Source organism: Gymnoscopelus microlampas (genome assembly GCF_963454915.1).
Source record: "Gymnoscopelus microlampas genome assembly, chromosome: 12".
In the NCBI taxonomy this organism is placed as follows: domain Eukaryota; kingdom Metazoa; phylum Chordata; class Actinopteri; order Myctophiformes; family Myctophidae; genus Gymnoscopelus; species Gymnoscopelus microlampas.
Window position 1 is genome coordinate 33,709,084 of NC_139949.1, and position 18,080 is coordinate 33,727,163.

The following is an 18,080-nucleotide window of genomic DNA, read 5'->3' on the forward strand; positions in this document are numbered from 1 at the left end:
AAAGCCGTTTGACGGTGTGTTGAGAGGTAGGCAGCACAGCACGGATTATTACCACCATGGACAAATGGAGAAATGAGGACAGACCGTTGCGCTGAGTTCTGAAGCAATGTAATTGAGTTCTAGCGACGACAGCGCGTTTGTTTTAGTTTGCTTTATTATTTTCTTGTTCTCCGCTCATCTCTCAAGATTTACATTGTTTGTAGGGAAGGTTTACCTATATCTGTCGATAAGAAAAAGAGCAGGGTGTTGTCAGAGAGGAATGAGAGGAGGAGGGGGGCATTATGAGGTGTTCTTTTTTTGGAAACGGGGGAGACAGACGGACACGGAGAAGGTGTATTGATGTGCGGAAGCTGGCGACGCGCTACTTTGATGAGAAATAATTGTGATAACGGACGAAATGGCGTAGTAAAAATACACCAAGAGAGAGAAAATAGGCCATAGAATAACAAGCGTTTTATGGACGAACCGTCATCATTCTGTCACTCGCATCGCATCGAATCGTTTAGGTAAGTAAAAGTCATATGTTCCGCTTTTAGAAACGTGATATATCCATTATGCCACTGTGTTTTATGTGTGCGCAATCTGGGCTCGATGTTCTACCATGATTTTGTGTCTCTGTAGCCTACACGAATACACGCATATCGACTCTGACGCACTGTCACAGTTGGAGAATGAGATGTCAGTCGGCAAACCTTCATGCCAATTTGTTGCTATATCACGTTTTCTCTGTTTCTGTGGGATGGATGGCGGTGCAGGTTTGAGTGGCCTCGCCTGTTGATAAGCTATATGCCAGTTTAATGTTTGCTGATGACAGGGTATGCTGTTACATCTAGTGAACAATCGTGTAATACGTGATCTCGATCATTTTATTTATTTATTTTTTGAATGAATCAAGATCATACGCACTCGATTTGATTTGAAGCAGGACATGATGATGGCCACTGTCAAACAGCCCGGACTGTCTAATCGGCCGTTGAGCTCAACTGTGGCCCAATTTGTCCATCATTAGTACTCTGGTCTATGGAGACCCCCCCCCCTCCCCCCTTCTTCTTTTTTTTTTTTTACTTTGCTGTTAAGGCCTAAAATGTCTATCCTTCTGCCAATATAGGCCTGCACTGTTCCAAGGCTAAATTATGACAAACATGATAGGCCCACAAGTCTGCATGCAAAGAACTCACTCACTCACTCACTCACGACACACACACACACACACACACACACACACACACACACACACACACACACACACACACACACACACACACACACACACACACAGTTTTAGCATGCGTGTGCACGTTGACATACGAGCATCCTGCTGTCACATGTGCGCGTGCACAAGCACATGCACGCAAGTAGCATTATTATGCACCGTGAAGATGCAGGTAGGATTGTGAATTGTGATTAAAGGCAGCCTCTTGATGATCCAGCAGCAGAGCTCGATTAATATTCAGTGCTGGTTGGCCAGTGCTCGGTTGACGACAGACAACAGGACCTCTGTTCTGATGGGCCATGCATGAGCTTGTACCCTGATCGAGTCCTCTTTAAGGTGATAATACAGAAGTCCCCAGCCAAATTATGTGTTTCACTTCAATTATCTCTATAAAGTTTAGCATTTCAAAAATATTTTTGTATTATTTTGCACCAATGCATTTTTCACAAGTGTGAAAAGCCAGAAGGTGGTTTTGAGGACTTTTGCTGATATTGTTATAGCACATACAGTATGCATGTCCCCTGGGAACTACAGTGTCATTCTCTTATTATTTACCTGTATGTAGCAATGTCACATCATATAGTGCATTCAACATGAACCGTTCATGCTCACCTAAATACCCACATCACATTGGACATTACATGTAGTTTTCTTTTTTGTGTGTGAATCAATAGGACCCCATCCTTAAGCCTCTAATTTACCAAGAAGTACCAGCAAGCAGCTGAACTTTTAAAATGCCTACTACCACTTATTCCTTTAGTTTGTTTTCTCATTCTTGAGAAGACACCTTGCTTGCTACCACCTCCCACATTTGCCAAAAGTCTCTCCTACATAAGGGAAGGATGATGCTGTGAAACCATGGTGAGAAGAGAAAAAAAGGAGTGAGAAAATCAGAGGGTTGCCTAACTGCCTTGGAATGTTTTCTCAGAAATATTGGAAGAGACTGTAAGAGGCAATAGTGAGAAGAATGCTGGTGTGTGTTTTACCAGAAATTGGAAAAGTAGAAAAAGATGATGGAATAATTTCAGAGCTACATACATCTAGATACGTGGTGACATCAGACATTGACTTTTGGCTTCTTGGGAAGTCTTTAATCTGGTTCTTTAGTCATGCTCAGTTTTGAAATAGCCTAATAGTGGAAGATAGCCTATGTGTTTAATATATCATCTTAATTTATTGGTGAAGCATCCCTTAAAGCTGCACTCCTTGGGGGCTAGGCAACATCGCTGATGCTGCAGCAATGGATAGGATGAAATATCCCCATTTAGAAAATAATAAATAAATAGCTTCAGGGCTTATTATATTACATTGATCCATAGAGGCTTAATTTGAGAAGGTGTTTCTGATTTAGCAGAATAGTGGCTACTGTAAGTGACATTACTTTAGAATCAAGTTGTCAGCTACAGTATACTGTCTTATAAATGTAGGCAAGCTCTTTGAATTCAGTCATTATGAGTAGTAATTGTAGCATTTGGCTTACGGTGAAATTGAAATGCATGGAATGTTGATGACAAAAATAATTACCTTAACACAGCTAACTGTTTAACACAAAGATTTAACAATAGCCCATATAGTGAGAATGTCTCAAATGAGATGAATTTCCTATGGGCTGTACATGGCTTTCCTCAGTAATTCATTAATCACTGTTTCATCACTGTTGGTAAGCTGGTCTTGTCAAATCTCCAACCCAATGGGGATACCAGGCTATATGTGAGCTATACTGTATTGGTTCATCTACATTATCTATAATGTAGACCGTACATTGCTACTGCCAAGCGTCTCATGATGTGACTTTAAACGACCTAATCAATGTTTTGCTTGACAAAGGTAGCAAGTAAAACAACCAGGATGCAGGCCTCTGTGTTGGTCAATGTCTGTTTTAACCACTATATACTTTATTGACCGGGGTCCCACAAGGCTCTATCTATCCTTTTCCCACTCCTTTTTCACTCTGCAACACATCTCTTAATCAAATAGCTGATCAATGTGTTCAAACGCAACGTATTTTGAGCTTGTAGATCTGCTATTATTACCAAATGTTTGCCTGCAGTATTATGACATGCCCATGCAGAAAAGGGATGCTAGGGTTCAAGTGGTTCTGAGTTATAAGTTAATGGTGGCACAACTTGCGCTCAGCTTTTCTTGTCTGCCTTGTCTAGGAAACTATCTCCTATCCTTTGGCCAGGATAGCCTATGACTATGTGTATATTCTTCATTGACCGGAGTCTATTCTGTAACTATAACGCGTTGTGAGCTTGTAGATCTGCTATTCTCGCCCCAGAATAGGGACACTAGGGTTCATGTGGTGATACTCAATCTAACATCTGATTCAGTCTATTGGATGGCCAGCCACTGAAGGATTGGATTAGAAGGGGGGAAAAGTCATCAGAAGCAGAGGTTGGGCGGAGCCTGACTCACACTCAAGATGTTAGCTTTAAAGACACTGTAAAGAAAATGTAATGATTTGTTTCTAAACACATGATACATGTTATGTTTGTATAAAGCCATGATGGTAGAAAACATGTCATTTTTCTGGAACATATGTTTTACTGAATTGTGGAGTAAGACCATTTTTTTCCACCATATCAGAGTTATGATCTTTTTGGCTCTGGGCTGGGTTGACACACCATGGTCTTACTGTAACCTATGCCAATCATAAGTACAGTGCTGTCATTCAACCATGATTTCAGGCAATAACTCTGTAATGTGATTTGGCAGCCATCTTTGTTTTCAAACTTAATTTCAGCCCCATTTTCATACTCTGTTGTACTACAGTGTCACATGGCAAAATAGGCAAAATATCTACAAGGTCACATGTCACGTGTGAGCTTGTATATCGGCTATTTTCCGTCACGCAACACTGACTGTCACATGATGAGGTATAAACAAGGCATCAGCAATTGTTGTGGTAAACGCACACAACACACATGTCAACTAGAGAGGTGGTGTTCAAAACAGATAGACATCAGTCATGGCGTTACAAAAAATACACACTGTATTGTATCTATTATGAACATAAATCATCTAACTTAAGACTATTGACACAACACTAATCGCTATAAGGCCATACTTCCTACTTCCTTATTGTTGAAACTGAGGGTGACATTACAATTGTGTGTGAAATGTGAGTGAAATGTAAGCCTGGGTGTAATCCCCAGTTTATAACTCCATATATAACTCAGAGTGTAGTCTTGCATATTCCAGATGATCAGATATCTCTGCCTACAGGTACAGTGCATTCGGTGACAAGTAAATACTTTTTTTTAAAAGAATATTTTTGGGGGAATTTCTATGCCTTTATTGATGCAGTGCAGTAGGTAGACAGGAAACGGGGAGAGAGATGGGGAGTGACACGCAGCAAAGGCCGTCGGGATCGGGACTCAAACCTGCGACGCGCTGTCAGGGTACACTGAGCCTAGGTGTCCGGACCGCTACACCAGCGGTCCGGGCCGTGACATCTAAATTCAATGAATGAACTAAAAGTGTGTGGAAACAATTTGGAAATTAAAAAGATAACTGCATTGCAGAACCAATGCAAAGACTTTAGAGCTGCCCTTCATATCGAGACTGTGTCAGGATTGGTTTTCAAAGCGGAGGGCCTAGGTTTGTTAATTGTTAGTTCTCCAGCGTTCAAGCACATATTTATATTTCCCCAGACGTAGTAGGCGGAGATCTCTGATCTTCTGGTTACGTGAGACTGCAGAGAGTGTACAAATGTAACAAAATAGACACTTGATGGCTGTCCACACCAAGCACTATAACTAAATATACTATATTGTTCACCACTGTCGTTATTATTGTTGTGGTGTGGATTTTGCCATCCACTGATTTTATGTTTTATTTTTATAGTTATGGTTATATTTATTGTGCTTAGTGGGGATGTCCCATTACAGGTCAATGTTTCCCCCTCATTTGTATACTCGCAAAGTTAAATTAACTGAAGATTTTACAGTGTAGAGTAAGTAATTAAATGTTATTTACTGTATAAAGAACCTTTCAAAACAGCTACAGGGTGCTGTACAATGAGCAAACCGGCCTAGTGGTAAATATAGCATTAAAGTTACAACAAACTCTGTATTTGTAAATGAATACCCATTAACTGGGAATCCCATACAGCCTCAAATGATGTGATCACAAGACAAAACAGTCAAGAGTTTCATAGCTAGAAATTAAATAGCTGCAAAAATCCTTACAACTTTAATCCCACAATTTCAGTTTCTACTCAAGCCAGTTACTGTCAAGTTTTTCTCTCCACTTTCAGATGTCTTCATGTTGCAGGCGTATCAAACTTCAAAACCATCATGAGCTACATTAGAATTGCTAATATAATTGCATAAGCAAGCTGAATATAATTTGTTTACCCACATTAACTGAGAAGATTATTCTAAAGTAGAGATGATATTTTACACCTTTTGTCGAAAATAAAGAACAAGAAACCACATTAGGAAGTTATTTCTAGCTTGCTGATAACAGTTATCAGCCCAAGGGTTGATAAGGCTTCTCATCCTCTCTCCTTTTATCATTCCTGTCACCCAGGGAATATAAAGGCTTGGTATATGATTACAAATAAAATATATATATTTATTTAAATTTGGAATACATTACACCATTTACATTACTTCTCATTTGTAGTTTCAAGCACCTTTGGCAGACAGAATTATTCATTAGACATCACAAGCATTTATTTCACATAGGTGTCAGCATCTTGCAAGGGATTGGCATTGGATTCACTGCTCATAATGTGGAAAATTGTGACAGGCTAGAAAATCATGAACATTGATTTGTCTAGTTGTCACAGTCAGCATCATAACAGTATAGTTCTAGAGCCCGACCGATGCCAGATGTTTGAGTCCGTTACCGATTTTCTTAGACCACCGATTACTGATGTTTTGACCGATATATTGTCAGACAAGAAAAAGTGCCCCCCAGAGCACAGGTCTCCGCCAGGTCAGGTAGGTTATTGGGGCCTCCTGGTGCCACTATTATAGGCCAATGTGAAACGGGTGCCATTTCTTCGTCAGCCTTTCACGGCAATCGGACGCTGTGTTCATGGTTTGAGGCATTTTGTGTGCAAAAATTGGCCTGCTGGTAGTGCAACAGGCCAATGTGAAAAGGGTGGCATTTCTTCCTTGGGAATGTGCGTCCATGATTTGAGGCATTTTGTTCAAAACGGACCAATCCTGCAAACTTTGGAAGCCAATGTTAGCCAATCAGGAAGGAATATAAAAAATCGGACAGATCCATCTTGAACACATGACTATAGAGATACTGTGTACCGATTTGTGTGTGATGTTTGGATAAAATCTGAAGGAGTAATTTATAAAAAATGTTTTACAAAAGTCGGCTTCCTGGTGTGTTATAAAAGGCAGATGTGAAAAATGCAAGGAGGAGGTTTTTCCTTGGCATCTAGGGAGTGTGCGTACAAAGTTTTACACAGATCGGTCCAGTTATAGGCAAAAACGTGAATCGGCCTATTATTATTATTATTATTATTAGCGCCACCATGAGGAAAATGAAAATATTCAAGTGGCATTTCCTCTATGGCCTAATGGCAATGTGCGTGCAAAGTTTCACGGTAATTGTACGCTGTGTTCATGATTTGAGGCATTTTGTTCAAAACAGAGCACTCCTGCAAACTTTGGAAGCCAATCTTAGCCAATCAGGATGGAATATGAAAAATCTGACAGACACGTTTGGTTTAATTACTATAGAGATACTGTGTACCGATGTGCGTGATGTTTGGACAAAATCTGTATGAGTAATATAAAAAACAATTGTGCAAAAATCGGCCTCCTGGTGGCGCTATAACAGGCCAATTAAAAAAATTTGGGGCAGAGATTTTGCTCTGGCATCCAGGGAGTGTGTGTGCACAGGTTCGCTGCGATCGGGCCAACGGTGTCGGAGATTAGCTGCTCACAGGACCGATTGGCATGAAACTGCACACACACTCCCTGAGGCCAGAGCAGAAACTCTGTCCCAAGTTCTTCACATCGGCCTGTTATAGCGCCACGAGGAGGCCGATTTTTGCAAAACAATTCTTTTGATATTACTTATACAGATTTTGTCCAAACATCACGCAAATAGCTACACACTATCTCTATAGTCATGTGATCAAGACGGATCTGTCTGATATGTCATATTCCATCCTGCTTGGCTAAGATTGGCTTTCTATGCCTTTATTGATGCAGTGCAGTAGGTAGACAGGAAACGGGGAGAGAGATGGGGAGTGACACGCAGCAAAGGCCGTCGGGATCGGGACTCAAACCTGCGACGCGCTGTCAGGGTACACTGAGCCTAGGTGTCCGGACCGCTACACCAGCGGTCCGGGCCGTGACATCTAAATTCAATGAATGAACTAAAAGTGTGTGGAAACAATTTGGAAATTAAAAAGATAACTGCATTGCAGAACCAATGCAAAGACTTTAGAGCTGCCCTTCATATCGAGACTGTGTCAGGATTGGTTTTCAAAGCGGAGGGCCTAGGTTTGTTAATTGTTAGTTCTCCAGCGTTCAAGCACATATTTATATTTCCCCAGACGTAGTAGGCGGAGATCTCTGATCTTCTGGTTACGTGAGACTGCAGAGTAATTGTACGCTGTGTTCATGATTTGAGGCATTTTGTTCAAAACAGAGCACTCCTGCAAACTTTGGAAGCCAATCTTAGCCAATCAGGATGGAATATGAAAAATCTGACAGACACGTTTGGTTTAATTACTATAGAGATACTGTGTACCGATGTGCGTGATGTTTGGACAAAATCTGTATGAGTAATATAAAAAACAATTGTGCAAAAATCGGCCTCCTGGTGGCGCTATAACAGGCCAATTAAAAAAATTTGGGGCAGAGATTTTGCTCTGGCATCCAGGGAGTGTGTGTGCACAGGTTCGCTGCGATCGGGCCAACGGTGTCGGAGATTAGCTGCTCACAGGACCGATTGGCATGAAACTGCACACACACTCCCTGAGGCCAGAGCAGAAACTCTGTCCCAAGTTCTTCACATCGGCCTGTTATAGCGCCACGAGGAGGCCGATTTTTGCAAAACAATTCTTTTGATATTACTTATACAGATTTTGTCCAAACATCACGGTGTTGGCCCGAGATTGGCTTACAAAGTTTGCAGGACTGCCCCGTTTTGTACAATTCTCAAGTTTCAATTGGCGTGAAACTTGCACGCACATCCCCACTAGGGCAAGAAAGAAATGGCCCTACATTTTTCAAATCGGCCTATAACAGGCAGATTTCTGTGAGCAGCTAATCTCCAGCACCGATCGGCATGAACCTTTGCACGCACACTTCCTGGAGGCCAAGGAACCTCTGCCAGTCAAAAAAGCCGCAAAAAAATCGATATATCGGTGAGGGTGATACATCGATCGGGCTCTAGTTCCAATGACTAGTCATTATTTGTGAGCTATTAAATAGTTCACAAAGAATTACTAGTCAAAGGTGTAGGCTATACGTTTGCCTACATTTTCTCCACTTATCAAATTATATTAGCAGGAACTGCTGTACACTCTCTTTGTTACTTTATTTAGGTGTTTCTCATGGGCTTGTAAAATGGTGCCAGTATGGTCCTCTACACAGCATCACCATCCATTTGTAACTCTGAGAGTTAAATGAACCCTCAGGATTTTTACAGTGCATCACATACATACAGTACTGCTCATCCAAGTGTGCGCCACATAAAGCAATCTTATTAACATGGTCAAAGTAGCCAGCCCATCTTGCAAGGTCTTCTTTCTTCCTACTGAACTTGACAATGCTCTCAAGGCAAGATTTTAAATTTCAGCAGCAGCTTGTGAGTTCCCAGCTTGGAAAGCCCAGCATATTCAGCTTTATGTAGCCTATTTACCCAAATGACAGATGCACTTGACTAACCTTTCTGTGTGAAATATTTAAAGGACCATGTCACCCATTGTCAACCTATCGTTATATACTGGCAAAAGGTCCTCACTAATGCTCATTATAAGATGGCACCGTTTCTGTCTACTCACTCAATAGGTCTGTCTCAATTCAGGGGTTGCAGCCTCCAAGTGCACACCCTAGGTAGGGTGGGTAGGGCACTGCCCCCTGGAGGGCGCATAGGGCATACACTCTGCCTGTGAAATGGGACAGCACTTCGCCGAGTCGAGTCGAGTGAACCCGGAAAAAGCCGAGCGTCCACCACTGTTGTTTTTCCGACCTTTTTTTTTTTACTTCTAAAAAGCTTTAAAACTTCTTTTTTGTGGTACGGAATTTACTTGTAAGATATTTTAGGATAGCATTAAGTTGACTAAACTTAATATATGTGGTCAATTAATCATGAAACTATTTAAAATAATAATTTAGAGAACCGTCACGTCGGGTCCTGGGGCGAACAGTGAAACTCATGTAGCCTTTGAAAGCAGCTTGTTTTCGGCCTGACTCTTCCAAATGTCCCGTTGCTCCCACGGTTGTCTGCGGAACGAACTTGATGGGATTGACAGACCCACTTACAACTGTAGCCCATTGGTTCTCAAAGTGGGGTCCGGGGACCCCCAGGGGTCCTTGCGGGGGTTCCAGGGGGTCTTCCACAAAACGATTTAATTAATATAGCGACGTCACAATAATTGTAACCATAATTTTAACCACTTTAACCATATTTTATACTTTGGCTATTCAAAAATAGCAGATATACAAGCTCATAGCTTGAGCTTGCAGATCTGCTATTTTTTAGATCTGCTATTGTTTGAATTTGTGCAAATCTTTGAATATATTATTTGTTAAGCAAACATTTGTCACTAAAATCTTTGCTTCTGGGGGTCACTTGAACAAAATATTTTGAGATGGGGGTCCGCGGCCAAATACATATCATTTTGGGGGTCCTTGACATGAAAATGTTTGAGAACCACTGCTCTAGCCTATTTGTACATAGGCCATGTTATTTATCGTGGTTGATTCCACGCTCTTTATTGTTATAATATTCATTCAATTAATTATGTTCTGGTTTTGTCATAACGGTATGATGTCCGACGTAACCTATACTGTGTGACTTTGATGGGTTAGTTCATTGATGGGTTCAAAAATAGCAGATGTACAAGCTCATAGCTTGAGCTTGTAGATCTATTTTTGAATTTGTGCAAATTTTTGAATATATATTTTGTTAAGCAAACATTTGTCACTAAAATCTTTGCTTCTGGGGGTCACTGGAACAAAATATCTGGAGATGGGGGTCCGCGGCCAAATACATATCATTTTGGGGATCCTTGACATGAAAAGGATTGTTTTACATTCTTTTGCCCAACAAAAAATTCAATCAGTCAGTCAATCAATCAAACCACTGCTCTAGCATATTTGTTCATAAGGCCATTCTATTATCGTGGTTGATTCCTCGCTCTTTATTGTTATAATATTCATTAAATTAATTATGTTCTGGTTTTGTCATAACGGTCTGATGTCCGACTAGCTCCAATCGGAACCTCACCCTCCGCTGTATAGCTCCGAGATGAGGTTCCTCGTTTATCTCTGCCGTTTGGTTGAAAAATCTCCGCACATTTTCCACTTTACATGTTTCTTACCTCTTTCTGCACATAGTATCCAAAAAGTAAAGGTTTTCTGAAATGCTCACAGATGTTTGACATTTTAAAGTACCATAAAATCTATCCAACGAGTTGAAAAAGGCACTTAATTCGCCTCTCTCCTCCGCCGGTTACATGTTTTTAAGACATTGCGCAAGAGTTGCGCCCATAGAGATAACATTACTGATTCCCCTACTGGTCAAATGTTGAATTGCATCTTCTAATGCATAATATTATTGAACCGGCTGAGGAGAGAAGCGATTTAAACACTTTTTTCAACTCGTTGGATGGATTTTATGGTACGTTAAAATTTCAAACATCTGTGTGAGCATTTCAGAATACCTTTACTTTTTGGATACGATGTGCAGAAAGGGGTAAGAAACATGTCAGATACGCTGTTTTGAACAGTTTTTGAAGGTATACACTACTAATACTGCAATATAAAAATACTCTGTTACAAGTAAAAGTCCAGAATTAAACATTTACTTGAGTAAAAGTACAAAAGTATTGGCATCAAAATGTACTTAAAGTACCAAAAGTAAAAGTACTATTTGAAAATAGCCGATCTACAAGCTTGTGAGCTTGTGATCAGCTATTTTCAAACAGTCTAAAATAGTGTTAAAGTGGTTAATGTGTGTTTCATTATATCATAATGTATCTGCAAAGTATACTAGTAACTAAAGTTTTAAAATAAATGTTGATAGAGCTGTTTTTCCTCATCACCCACACAAAGTACCAGACACTTTCATAACGGCAACATAGGAAAGAAGACTCTAATACAGGCAGCCATGAAGATGATGAAGATGAGGATGGTAGATGATGATGGTGTGACAGCTCTGACCGGTCAGTGGTCAGTGGTCACTGCGTGGCACTGAAAAGAATGGTTATCGTAGAGAAGAACACCGAGATGTATTGTTCTGAAAACAGTCCGAGATTAACCTCCTAGTGTTATGGTTAACATACCAGGCTGAACCCATCAGAGCAAAACAAAGTTAGTGGGACTCTAAGGAGAGAGTGTTATCTCAAACAGAGCCAGCTCAGCGGCCTTGCACAGAAGTAGAATAGGAGAAATAGAAGCATATTATATCAGAGATGACATTTTAAGCAGGTTTCTGACACTTGACAAATTATTATCAACAAGATTAACTCTATCAAATGTAGTGGAGTAAAAGTACAATATTTGCCTCCGAGATGTAGTGGAGTAGAAGTGAAAGTATTGGAAATTGGAAATACTCAAGTAAAGTACAAATACCTCAAAATGTTACTTAAGTAAACATGTTAATTATTCCAGCTACATGATATGATCATATTAGTCCAACACAATTCAAACAGTGCAAATTGATTTTATTTCAAATGCAGGGAAACATTACAGTAAAGTGCCTTCAGTGAAACTCTAATTAAAAACACATTTCATATAAACACTTTCTAATGATGAGGGTACACAGTCTTTTTCTGGGCTAAACAGGGAGTCCCTGTCAGTGTTGTTAGACCTTCTCAACCAGGAACAGTGAAACGGATGGGGTGCAACATATGAAGACCCTGGTGTTTGTCCTCGAGGTAGCAAGTAGAGCATCATCTGGGGTGGTCCACTGTCCACCGCATCGTTCATCAGGTGGGTTTGCAAGGCTGACCCAATAGACGGCTGCCATGTCACTGTGGATGGTTTTAGAAAGAGGCAAGAATAGCAAACCTATTACAAACGTTTCCTAAGGTAAACATACAAAACATTTTTAAGTAAATGGGAATCAGTAGATATATACATTTGTTCTACTTGCCTGTACTTAATAGTCATGGTCCATGGGCACCTCCTCCAGGCCAGACACCTCCGCAGTCAGCTGCTCCCGCCACAGATCGCCACTGACTGCCTCAGACACCCTCTCCCCCTCATCCTCTCCCTCATCCTCTGGGGTCACAAATTAATATCACCAGCATCCATGCAGATGTTGTGGAGAACTGCACATGCTGTTATGACCTGAAATTATATGAATGGGGGGGGGGGGGGTACATTATTATTATTATGAATTCAGGGGTCGACATTATAAATGGCCCAGTGGCCCGGATGTACTTTTTAAACCGTCAGGGCCAGCAGAATGCAACAAGCACTTGCCCGGTGGGGCCAGTGAAAATAATGCCTTGAAAATAAAATCAAAACATTAACATCTAATAATTTCACATAATTTCCCTGTACTACTGTGTTCTGTTAACATATCTGTAAACTCGAGCAGGGCAGGCTCACAGAAGAGCCTTTCCCCGTCATCCTTGGACCCCCTCGTTCATTTTCAAAATGTTTTTAAAACCACCAGTATTCGGTCAAACACCAGGTAAAAACAAATACAGAAAGAAAGTTGCCAGAGTGAAAAGCAGAATGAGACGAAAAAGAGGGAGAGAAAGTTTCAACCACAATGGTGAGACTAGAATTGGCTTACATAAGATAAGTTAAAAGCGAGCAATGTAAACAGTGCATCCACTGTGCAGCCAACTGTGTCAGCCTACATGGAGGGGGAGAGAGATCTCCCCCTCTGGATAATAAACCGCCTACTGACAGTAATGACAGTTAACCTAAAAGCTAGCGTTAGCTATTCATTCATGTTTTTGAATGGCTGTGGGTGTTGCTTGAAATCGCAGATCTGAAAGCTCACAACACGTCACATTTGTGACATACTGTGAGCTTGTAGGTCGTCTGTTTCACAGTTGAACTGCAGCAGATCATTATCATACAGTGTTGCCATGTAAGATTATTATAAGCGACTTTGGGCTTCTTTTTTTGTTTACTGCTTGTAAATATTGGGCCTTCTTGGGCCTGTTTCTAAAGTGTAGTTGTATTTTTGGGCTTGCTTCCACATTTTTTTTATTATTATTTAAACCAGCAGTGGTTCTCAAATATTTTCATGTCATGGACCCCTTAGCTCTGGACTGGTCCATACTAGTGTTAGAAGGAGTTCTCCAACTCCTTCTAACGACCAGAGCTAATGGACCCCAAAGATGCATCGGCTATTTTCAAATAGGTATATAGGTTTAAAGTGCTCATGTGGTCTATAGCCGCTTTTCAGAGACCCGGTTGCTTATTTCTCTCACAAAAGCTGGCAACACTGATCATACACTTCAGGGTCTAAATCAGTGGTTCTCAACCTGCATGCTTTTTGGGGGGTCCCCAGATGACAGTAAAGTGACAGTTTTAAGACTTTTAAGACCTTTAAAAAAAAAAAGAGGAAAATAAACTATACTATTAAAAAAATAGCTGATCTACAAGCTTGTAGATCTGCTATTTTCACAATATTTATCTGTGGAACCGAGTAAAAAAAATGTTATGCCTCTACTCCTACAATTCCAAGAGCCTGTTCAAATATGATCATTTAGTACATTTTTAATTCCGGACTTTTAATTGTAACAAAGTACTTGTACATTGCAGTATTGATACTTTTACTTAAGTAAAACGTTTGAGTACTTTTCCCACCACACACACACACACACACACACACACACACACACACACACACACGGTACTTACATTTGAAATTAAATTCCGGGGCACTGGGGGCTGGGGCCAGTATCAATGGGGTCTTCCTCCACTGTTGAATGCAATAAAAACATTACTCAAAAAGGGCTCTTACGCTACTAACGACCACAGTTAATCGACAGCTGAATTTGACCATTAACAAAATTTAAAACAAATACTAGTCGGACTCGTGACATACAACCCACTACATTTCATGTTTAAACACAACAATTACACCAGCCGTATAATATCAGTAATGTTTAACCACTGACTATCTCGGGGGGGGGGGGGCATTTGAAAAGGACTACCCCGAAAACAGCTGGCTGTGTTCGGGTAGAAGAAGCACCGCTGGCCGCGGTTTAACGTTAAAGTAGGCTCGTTCACGATACATTTACCACATATATGAAGTTTAAACAACTACATACTATCCTAAAACATATTAAAAGTACATTCCGTGACACAACAACACTTTTAAAAGGTTTTAAAACTTACAGCTTTGGTCCACCATTAAGGCTGGTTCAGGCTGGCTCCAAGTTCGTTCCACGGACAACCGTGGGAGCAGCGGCATGTTTGGAAGAGTCAGGCCGAAAACAGGTTGCATTAGACGGCTACGTGAGTTTCACTGGCCGCCCCAGGACCCGACGGGACGGTTCTCTGAATTGTTATTTTTAAATAGTATCACCACATATATGAAGTTTAAACAACTTAATGCTATCCTAAAACATCTTAAAAGTAAATTCCGTGGCACAAAAAAGAAGTTAGAGAGAGTTTTAGAAGTTTAGATGGACGAGAATTTATAGCGGTGAAAAAGATGGCGGCCGCTCAGAAAATTTTCCAGTCAGCTCAGTTCGCGTTGCATTGTGGGACTCGGCTGTTCACCGAAGTGCTTGAAGCGTACATCGCGTGTACGCTTGGAAAAGGGGGAAAGTAGGGCACATTCGAAGGGTGGATTTGAAGGGGTCTTCGAAATGGGACAGCACTTGGCGCGCCACTGTGACGTCATCGCCCTTAAAATCCGCACTTGAAGGCTGCAACCCCTGAATTGAGACAGACCTTATGTCTCAGAGGAGGGCTGTTGACACTTCAAAACCTGCCTACCAGTGACATCATCGGTAGGCAGGTTTGGCTATTTCAAACAACATTTTAAACTTTGGAATAATGGGTTCTATTTCGCATGCTAACTTTCCAGAGAGAGGGAGGCTGTACTTTCTATTTGCTTGGAATCCCCATCATTGATGTCAATGGTAGGCAGGTTTCTGAGCGACTAATAGCCCACCAATGAGACAGAGTGAGTAGCTGGAAATTGTGCCGAGCATTAGTGAGGACCAATTATATGAAGAATGGGTAAAGTGCTCCTTTAACTGCGCAACATTCATGGATGGGTGACAGAAAGCGATGTCGAGCTCTGGTTTTACCTTGGACTGTATACCGTACGTACCGTGCCATGATATGAGTCCAAATATTATGAATCTTTTCTTTTTTTCTTTCTTTTTCTTTTGCTTCTATGCTCTGTGTTCGATGAACAGGAGCGATTTCATTCACTTGTCTTATACGGGGACTAGTGATGCGCGGGTCGGGTTTTTTCATGACCCGCCCCGCCCCGCGACGGAACCCAACCCGCCTCAACCCGCCCCGCGAACCCATATATAAATCTACGGCTCAACCCGCCCCGCGACCCGCGATTTTTTTTTTATTCTGTAAAATCATGGTTAGAAAATAATCCCCAAGTGTATTCAAACTGTTTTATTGTTAATATTCTTATTCTTATTAGGAATAAAGACAAAACAAGAGCATGTTATTATTTTTATTTTTTTTGCGTGTGAGAGCGCGTGACCCGCTCACCCGCAGCCCGCATAATTTTCTCCGAAATTCTGACTCGACCCACCCGCGCCGCGGGTTGACCCGCGGGTTACGGGTCAACCCGCGCATCACTAACGGGGACACAAGTCTCAACACTTTTAGCACATAAATGAAGGTGGACAAAGTGGATTGTGCAACTATGTATGTAAAGAAAAGAATAATATATTTGGGGAAATGAAATGGCTGTATTCTTGTTACCTTTGACTAGAGTGTAAAACAAAGTCCATAGGTCACCAATATTCGTGTAGCATGAGGACAAAATAGGCAGAAATAAATTAGCAAGACTTGCTTTAAACAAAACAATATATCATCAAAATCCACATTGCATTCATGTGCTAAAAAATATTTTCTTTTTCTCAATGCAGTGGGTGTGAATGGAATCACACAAAGAAAGATATTTGGATTTTGGACTTATTGTTTATCATGGCCAGGTAGCTATGAAACCTTCACCATGAGTTCAACATTGCTTGAAATGCTTTGAGTAGAGATGGAGGGTTTAGTTTCCCCTGCCACAGCTTTTACTTAATGAGACACAGTTAACTCCAGCTAGCCAACTACTTAACTGACAGAAGGACCTCCCATTAACCTCCCATAAGGTGCTACATTTACTTTTTCTTTTGGAAAGACAAATTAATGTCTGTGGCCAAATGTAGTGCTGTGATTTTCCAAATATATTCTGTATGCATTTTGTCTCATCTATTATGTACTTTTCCCCCTTTTTTTTGTAAAAGAAATGCATGGCTGCCTGAAGGTATTCATCTGGACTCCCAAACAACAATGACAGCTCCCACTTCCTTATTAACCTCAATATGTTTCAAACTGCTCCAGGTTAAAAAAGACAGTTAGTTTGCGTGTGTGCAATTATTTCCAAAGTGTAAACCACCTGACCATTGGTCTGCAATATGGTGCCATTGATTAATGTCAGAGCGGAATAATGCAAGATCTGTATGCTTACACATACCGTGGATTTTATAAACGGCTAAAGCCTGAGTTACACTTAGGGTGCCTTCACACCTGGACGTTTTAGTGCGATTAAAACAAACCTTGGAGCGTATTGTCGGAAAGTGTGGTTTGTTTGTGCTGGTGTGAATGCTCATTCGAACTCTGGTGCGGACCAAACAAACAAACCCTGGTCCGCCAAAAAACGGGGGTTTCTGTTCGCTTCCAAGTGTACCAGAGCTCGGTTCACTGTAGGTGTGAATACAATCCGAACCAAAAATAGCTAGTGAACCAAAATACACTCGATAATAAAGATTAGTAGTACACACATGTTAATTCAGTGTATTATTCTATAACATATGATAACTTCCGACCAAATCATTAACTTATTATGACATAATAACCAAATAGGAATAATTTAAACATAATTATTTGCAGTTGTCAAATGCATGACTGCTTGCAAAAAGATCGCCTTTGTGAGTGCGTAAAAAACAGGCTTATAATATCACTGGCCCACCATTCATCTGACTACTTTTACAAATGTGTATTTCTTAGTGGGGATATGGGGTATTTGATGAGAATTGTAGGAACAGGGCCGTGCATCATTTTGCTCATCGTTGCAATATATTATTGTTGTTATTATTATTATCATCACATAGCCTATAAACAATACATTTTTGTGTCCAGCGGCCCAAATACATGTCATGGTCCACTGACAGTGCATTCGCGATAATAACAAAAAGGCTGTAGTATTTACATAACAAATAAATATGCATATTCCCCTATTCGATAACTGTTGCGTCGCACGCCAAAAATAGCAATAACAAGCTCACAACACGTCTGTCCGCGAACCCTGAAGTTACCTCATTAACTCTTTGCCTGCCAACGACGAGATTTCTCTTCAAATTTCTCTTCATTTCTCCCTCTGCCAAGGCTCAGCCTGCCGCCAATGAGAAAGACGAGATGTTGTGTTTTCAGTGGTTTTCCACCAGTTGGCGCTGTTATCTACCATATGAATGATGCCTTCACTGCCCGATGGC

General features: G+C 40.8%; 1 protein-coding gene and 1 long non-coding RNA gene across 2 annotated transcripts in view; one reads left to right on the top strand and one right to left on the bottom strand.

The window, feature by feature from the left end:
• The first annotated feature begins 338 nt into the window (after positions 1-338).
• nlgn2b (neuroligin 2b) overlaps positions 339-18,080 on the top strand; it is an 84,913-nt gene continuing 67,171 nt past the window's right edge. The window contains exon 1 of the mRNA XM_084074927.1: positions 339-506. The gene's annotated coding sequence lies outside the window, so the exon portion shown is untranslated. The remainder of the gene's footprint in view (positions 507-18,080) is intronic.
• Positions 12,130-15,068, bottom strand: LOC311057504. Its single transcript, XR_014601962.1, has 4 exons — positions 14,734-15,068; positions 14,254-14,314; positions 12,521-12,717; positions 12,130-12,398 (listed from the first exon to the last, which is right to left on the bottom strand). It is a non-coding gene; the product is annotated as an uncharacterized lncRNA (long non-coding RNA).